At 41.2% G+C, this 7800-nt stretch overlaps 1 non-coding gene across 1 annotated transcript; it reads left to right on the top strand.

The window, feature by feature from the left end:
• The first annotated feature begins 4737 nt into the window (after positions 1-4737).
• trnat-cgu (transfer RNA threonine (anticodon CGU)) lies at positions 4738-4809 on the top strand. The gene has a single exon. It is a non-coding gene; the product is annotated as a tRNA-Thr (tRNA).
• Positions 4810-7800: the final 2991 nt, after the last annotated feature.

The following is a 7800-nucleotide window of genomic DNA, read 5'->3' as shown; positions in this document are numbered from 1 at the left end:
TAGCATACTCTTACACAAATTAGTGAATTGCTATAGTTCAAAGCAAGATTTTGAAAATCTGAGATGACAGTGTTGTTAAAGAAAGAGCTAAGCTTGAGAGCAGGCACATTATTTTCATTTATTTGCGATTTTTAAGAAATCGTTAACGTTGCGTTATGCTAATGAGCCTGAGGCTTTATTCACGATCCGGATACGGATGGGGAGTATCAACAATGTTGGCGTCACCTACACCTTTTACTCAATGTTATAATTTGGTTGGCTAGGAGTTCAGTGTTGTGTCAAACTGATGGTCAGTCAAATGGAAATCAAGATGCTGGCAAGCTTGGCTTGCCTTTCCGGTGGTTTCAAACAACTGCTCTTAACACTGACTGAATAGTTGGTTTTGGGTTGAATTCAGAGCACAAGTGATCTGTTATGTTTAAACAGTTATTGCACTAAACATAAAGGATGGTTCACACGCCTGTGCAGCATGGATGTTTAAAACTGAATAGGATCAGTTGACAGGAACCCCAGAAGGATGCCACTTTCAATGGAATTTCCTGTCCTAGAGGAATGCGCTAATTGGGAGTTGCTAAACATGAACAAATACCACGGTCAAGTGTAGCAGCATCTTGCTAACCTTATTTAGCTACCTAATGTTCATGTAAAATCCTTTTGCCAAAACCCCCCCCCCCCCCCAAATCCCCTATTCTCCGTTAACATTTCCCCGTTGACCGTTTGTCTCTGCTTCTACAGGTTTTCGCTCTCAAAAGTACACATTTTTAATAGAAATATAACACGATTGGATGTTCTATAACCAAGACAATGTTTAAAACCCGAGCAGGGAACCACTTTTGAGGTCTGGGAAAAATGGAAGACATGTCGATTTTGGGGTGTTGTTACCCTTTATAAAGGCAAGTGTGCGCCAGGAAGAGACCTTTGTTTGGTTAAACGCGTTGCTGTAGCGCTCATGTGATTGCGGAGTTTGCAAAAAAAATGGCCACTGAATTGATGCAAATAATCATGATATAATTCTGCTTAGGCTGGCATAGGCTACTTTGCGCTCCGCACGCATGCGTACAGATACTGGGCAGTCCTGTGCAGTTTCGGAAAGTTGCGTGAAAATACGAATCACTGATGCATTTTGTTCGTGTCTTATGATTCACTTGGGCAAATGAATGGATTTTCTAACAAGTTGAAGGGATTGAGTTGATTTCCTCCTTAGTTCAAAGCATTTTTGAATATTGTTGAATTTGGTTTAATGTCTGTATTTTCGTGATTCCGTGTGGGTGCGCTGTATTTTATAGGGCCCTAGTCCATGAAGTTGTCATCATAGTATGAACCAAGGATATGCCCTCTTTCCCCCCCCACAAGAGTGAAATATATGGTCTGGAAATGAAAGCAAGTTTTGAGCTTTTCAGTGTGTCACAAAGTGGACATTTCTCTGTCCCCCTAAGTGTAAGCGACACGGTGACTTTATATAGTGTACCAAGAGATTGGAGCTTGTCCGATCTCAGAAGCTAAGCAGGGTAGGGTCTGGTTAGTACTTGGATGGGAGACCGCTTGGGAATACCAGGTGTAAGCTTTTTTGTCACTGCCTTGTGGAATTTCAACTCTGTCTGTTTTTTCCCACAAGGCTGAAATATGTGCCTCGCTTCAAATAAGTAAGCAAGGTTAGTTTGTATTTCATCCAACAATATGTGCTACAAATTATGGCCATAGTATATGCAATTTCTTCCACTTTTTTAGTGACACAAAGATGCTTATCGAAATGGTGAAAATGCAACAGCTGTTAATCAGACTCACTTTGACTTTATATAGTGTACCAAGAGATGGTTTCTTGCTTACGACCACACCGGCCTGAGTACGCCTGATATCGTCTGATCTCGGAAGCTTAGCATGGTCGGGCCTGGTTAGTACTTGGATGGAGACCGCCTGGGAATACTAGGTCCTGTAAGCATTTTGTCCACTAGGGGGTGCTCTTGCATCATTTCATCAGCAACACTGCCTTGTGGAATTTCAACTCTTTGTCCGTTTTTTCCCACAAAGCTGAAATATGTGCCCTCGCTTTGAAATAAGTAAGCAAGGTTAGTTTGTATTTCAACCAAGGATCTGTGCTACAAATTATGGCTACAGTATATGCAATTTCTTCCACTTTTTGAGTGACACAAAGATGCTTATCTAAATGGTGAAAAAGCTCACTAACTTGTAGTATGTCTCTAACTCTCATTCTCTTATCAGCTGAGCGAGGTCGTTTCCCTCCTCCGGGTTTCCTTCCACACCCATCAAATAAAACACAGAGCAATTCACCTTTCCTGGCTTCTGATTCTTCTGTTGTTTATTTTACCCACACTCCTGGAGTGCTGCTGGCATGGAATGGCAGTGAAGGTGAGTGCTGATGTGGTACTCACCTCTCCCTAAGGGATGTTTTGCCCTGAGACACCAGCCAGTTGCTCATGTGCTCCGTGGTGACATGGGGCGGGACCTGGCCTTGACTCTGGAGCAGCAGATAGTGGACCATGAGCTTCTTTTGCAAGATGAAGTAAGGTATGAGACCGTGCCACGAAATACCATATCGTGTGCTTTCAGAAGGGCCTTCGCAACATTTCACAACTGCTCATGCCTCACAATTTGCAATTGATATGAAGAACTCTTATGACCACCTTCTCTAAACTGTCTTGAAATACAACTCTCTTTCTGTTGTTTATGTTTTTGTGGGCTGAATCATACCTGTTTATTGTAATAAACAAACAAAGTTTTATCCTGTTATTGATAAGTGATACCATTATGGGTATCAAAAGGGGGAGACAAAAGCATATATCACTTGTTTATTTATTTTTCAATTTGTTGGTTGATTTTTCTTTTCTGTTTTTCTGTAAAAAAAAAAGTTTTATTAATAATAAACTTTTTATTATTTTCATGAAATGCTATTAACATATTACTATATTGGGACCCCTGAAATAAAGGATAATGAGTGACACCCTTGTGGGTGTCAAAAGGGGGAATCAAAAACTCCAGTTTATATATATGTTAATTAACAAAGGGACATGCATCACTTCATATATTCACATAATAAAGGTTTAAAGTTCCTGGGTTCATCAGCAACCTAGTATATCGGATGGTGTGGTTACACCCCTTGGGGGTGTAAAAAGGGGGATTATGAGGATTCTGTGTTATGCACTATAGCCCGTTACCATATATGTGATTGAATATTATCTGCTGTTGGCTTATGTGGATGTATGTATGTGTCATGCAACACAGCTGACTTGAAACATTGTTAACAGTTTCAGGGCCATGGGCCTTTCTCATGATGGAAAAATACAGAATAACATGAAGACAGGAACTGTGCAATGAGTTGGGGGGGCACATTCAGAATGTAGTGTTGCAAGAACAAACGGTATTTTGTTAGATAACAGGAGCCAGGTGCGAGATAACGGTATCGAGCATGAACGCAGAGATATTCTTCACAACAACAGTTACATCTTTCAACTGAAGCGCTTAGGGGGCTGGGCCAACAATCAACGATAGGCTGGGTGAGTCTAAACCACGCCCAGTCTCTACTCTGACAGGCCGGCTCGGAAGCAGGAACTATTTCTGTCAGAGTATATTTATAATATCTTTGTCAAGAACAAGTCAGTTCTCTGTTTTCCCTGCGAGGTGGGATAGAGAGCCCGTATATACAAAAATTGCATTTACCACTTATTGCTAAGCTAATAAAAAATACATATTATACAATCGGTGACTCAGTATCATACTTATCCTGATACCAGATTCGAATTAACGCAACTCTAACAAAATATAAGTCTCCAGCTTCAGCAATTTTTGCAATGACCAGTGAGATACACCTGCTGGATCACGTTCTATGGGTAGGTGTCCAGTGAGCTGAGATAAGGCGGAGCTTTACCTAGCATAGACTTACAGATGACCTGGAGCCAATGGTTCTGGCGACTAATGTGTAGCAAGGGCCAGCCGACTAGAGCATACAGGTCGCAGTGGCCATATCAATACAATTGACCTTTTCTTTACACTGTTGTGATGAAAGTACATTTCCATAATATCAGCTATCTACCATAAACGTTGAACAAGGATTGAACCCATGTGCTTCAGTTAACAAAAACAGATGACTTTGCACATCTATTTCATTCTTAGAATGTCAACATTGAGGAAAGTGGGAGTTGTGCAAAAGCTAATTTAACAAGTGAATACTCTCAAAAGAGAAGTTGGGGAATACTGTAGGACCGCAAATACGTAAAGTGGCTGTATCGTAGAGATAGTTCCCCTTGTAGCTCAGTGGTAGAGCGCATGCTTTGCAAGTATGAGGTCTTGGTTTCAATCCCCAGCACCTCCATGTTTTTTTGCAAAGACCCAACTTCTACAGAATGTTGAAATTTTAAGCAGGAAACAGAGATGTGCTAAATCATTTGGTCTTGTAATCTGAAGAACATGCGTTCAATCCCTGTTAGTACATTTATAGAACAGAAGTGGCATGGTTGCCAACTTTTATGGCATCAAGTTCATGTTTTCGATCCCTGTCCGTACCTGTTATCATTTAATTGTCGTTTCAATGGAGTGGTGTATATAAAAAGTACATTGTATTAATATTGCGTTTTATCTGCAAGCTCAGAGGGGGAGTGCATGCCATATATGTATGAGGTCCTTTCTCCACTGAGTTTGTGTGCCAAATTCACATTTGCACAACTGCTACTTTCAGAATGTTGATAAATATATATATATATATATATTGCATTATTATAGAGAGGCATGGTGGCCAAGTGGTAAGGCGTCCGTCTCGTAAACTGAAAATCATGGGTTCAAATCCCATCCGTGCCTTTACATTCATTGGAGGACTTTGTAGAAAAATCAGGTTGTATCAATATTTGAACACAAGGGGAAGTATCTCTACGATAGAGCCACTTTACATGTATGCGGTCCAACAGTATTCCCCAACTTCTCTTTTGAGATTATTCACTTGTTAAATTAGGTTTTGCACAACTCCCCCTTTCTACAATGTTGACATTGTAAGAATGTTTCGCCTGTTAAGCAAACATGATAATCACTACCCGACCAAAACTGCTTTCTGCCCAGTTTCAAACCAGGGACCTTTAACATTTTAAGTGACAGTGCAAACCACGACACTACAGAAACTGCTGCTTGAATTGTCATCAAGGAGTAAACCAAATTTGTCAGATATTCATTGCATAAAGTTACATTTCCAAAATATGGCAATTATGAAAAATATTTCTCTTTTACAAATATCATAACTTTTCCATAAATAAATCACTACACTACAGAAACTACTGCTAGAAAATACAGCAAGGAGTAAACCAAATTTTACAGATATTCATTGCATAAATTAAAAACATTTCCAAATTATGGCATTTATGACAAAAATATTTATCTTTTGCAAATATAATAATTTTTGCTTGTGTCAATGAGCGCTGTTTTCCACCCAGCTTGAAACCGGGGACCTTTCGCCTGTTAAGCGAACATGATAACCACTACCCTACCAAAACTGCTTCTTGAATTGAGGAGTAAAGGAGTAAATCAAATTTTACAGATATTCATTGCATAAAGTCAAATTTGGATGGAGTGACAAAGTGCGGAGTGACAAAGTGCGGTGCTTAAAGACACAGAGAGCAGGCAATGGAATTACCACCAATCCCCTAGGCCGTGCCGAGTTCAACGAGATATCCCGCTTGACCGTAGCTCGCTCGGTCTAGCGCAACGACCATTAGAAAAGTAGGCCCAAAATGAAGCCTGCACCACAATGTCATTTGCTTTTGGGTGACAGTGAGAGAACCGTTAGGGTGAGAAACACAATTCGACCTCAGGTACGTTCCTAAGGTCCCCCGATCCGTGCAAGCCTAACCTTGACCGTGTGGCATTAACCCTTCACAGTTAAAATAAGGTGTTTACATCAAACAGTTTGCATTGACTTCTCTCCCATGAGGAATACATTGCCTGCACCCTTAAATTCAACCTGAAGCCTATATGGGTTATGAATGCCGTATGACCCTGTCTTCGGTAACAGTCCATCAGGCCAGTATGAGGTCTACCTGTGTTGATTCTAAGCTTCCTGGACCAATCGGAAGTGGTTAAAATCGCCCTAAAAGTGTGTATCCATACCCTGCCTGCAGTTTGATAGACATAGTGGATTAAACCATGTGTAAATCAGTCAATTCCTAACATAAAGACTTAAAACTCAGGATTCCGTAAAAGCATACCCCAATGAGGATATGTGTTGACTTATAGCTTCCTGTGCCAACCGGAAGTGCCATAACTGGTGTCTCAGGGGCTGTATCGAAGGGTTAAAAAAATCAGATCTGTCCAAAACTTCATATGTGTGATTAGGCAACCCCCATGAACTGTAAATCAGTCATTTTTCCCATAAAAGTTCAAAGGAAAACTAAATCACACAGATACACAACTTGAAGGAGGGACGTATAGTGGGGTGCGTAGAGACAGACAGTGCCTCCAATAGTTAGCTTTGTTCGAGCTAAAAAACAACCGTCAGACCTAGAGTTCCGAAACTTTAGAAACCTGTTCTAGACCTCAGGTCGATAGTGCGTGGTGAGTTAGGTGGCTCTAGAAGGTTCTCGGACTGAGAAACAGCCTTGTACATTTGCAATGACTTCAATTCATTTTGACCATTATGAAAATGGCGACATTTAGAAAAGTCTCAGGACACAAGCCTAGGTGCATTGATACCGGCTCGGCCCATAGACACGGACCCCAACGTTTCTGTCCGATAGCTCATTCAAAGACCCCATAGCAAGGCATGGAAAAAGTGGATTTTCAGCACCAATTAGGGTTTTACTCGGGCACCGAAGGACCTATCGAGCCGGAACTCGGGATTCGGGGTCGCCTCACATAGGACTACACATAATGTCCGAACTGGACCCGTAGCTAGAACGTAACTATGTGTTTTACATCTTTATTATGTTTTAAACTAAAGGCGCTGTGAATTATGGGCCTGCTCTGACATATGTGATAGTTGGCTTCTAAATGAGTTGGAAAAAGTGGGTTTGGTGTCAATTGATATCAGTTTGGTGTCAGAATGACATCTAATTGACTGATGGACACTGACTTGCTAGTTGACTTTTGTGCATTTGCAATATGTTTAAACGGAGAGGGACCATCACCAAATGGCATACTGAAATCAACACAAAAAATGGCATCACCATAGTCCCCAGACTGTGCCGAGTTCAACGAGACGCCCGCTTGACCATAGCTCGCTCTGAGTGCAGTGACCTTGAAAAAGAAGGCCCAAAATGAAGCCTGGCCCTCAATGTCATTTGCTTTTGGGTGACAGAACCGTGAGAGAACCGTTAAGGTGAGAAGCAAAATTCGACCTCAGGTACGTACCTGAGGTCCTCCCGATCCGTGCAAGCCTAACCTTGACCGTGTGGCATTAACCCTTAACAGTTAAAAGAAGGTGTTTACATCAAACAGTTTGCATTGACTTCTCTCCCCATAGGAATACATTGGCTTCACCTCTAAATTCAACCTGAAGCCTATGTGGGTTATGAATGCCTTATGAACCTGTCTTCTATGACAGTCCATCAGACCACTATGAGGTCTACCTGTGTCAATTCTAACCTTCCTGAAGCAACCGGAAGTGGTTAAATTCACCCAAAAGGTATTCAACCCTGTGTAGATCAGTCAATTCTCAACTTAAACACTTAAAACTCAGGATTCTATAAGTGTCTATGTCAATCAAGACATGTGTTTACTTATAGCTTCCTGTGCCAACCGGAAGTGCCTTTAATTGGGTCACACTTGTGTTTTGAAGGGTTAGAAAAGTCACATCTCTCCAAAACT

Source organism: Oncorhynchus masou, unplaced genomic scaffold (assembly GCF_036934945.1).
Source record: "Oncorhynchus masou masou isolate Uvic2021 unplaced genomic scaffold, UVic_Omas_1.1 unplaced_scaffold_11261, whole genome shotgun sequence".
In the NCBI taxonomy this organism is placed as follows: Eukaryota; Metazoa; Chordata; class Actinopteri; order Salmoniformes; family Salmonidae; genus Oncorhynchus; species Oncorhynchus masou.
Note: the sequence above shows the minus strand (reverse complement) of the source record. Positions and strands in the feature narration are given on the sequence as shown.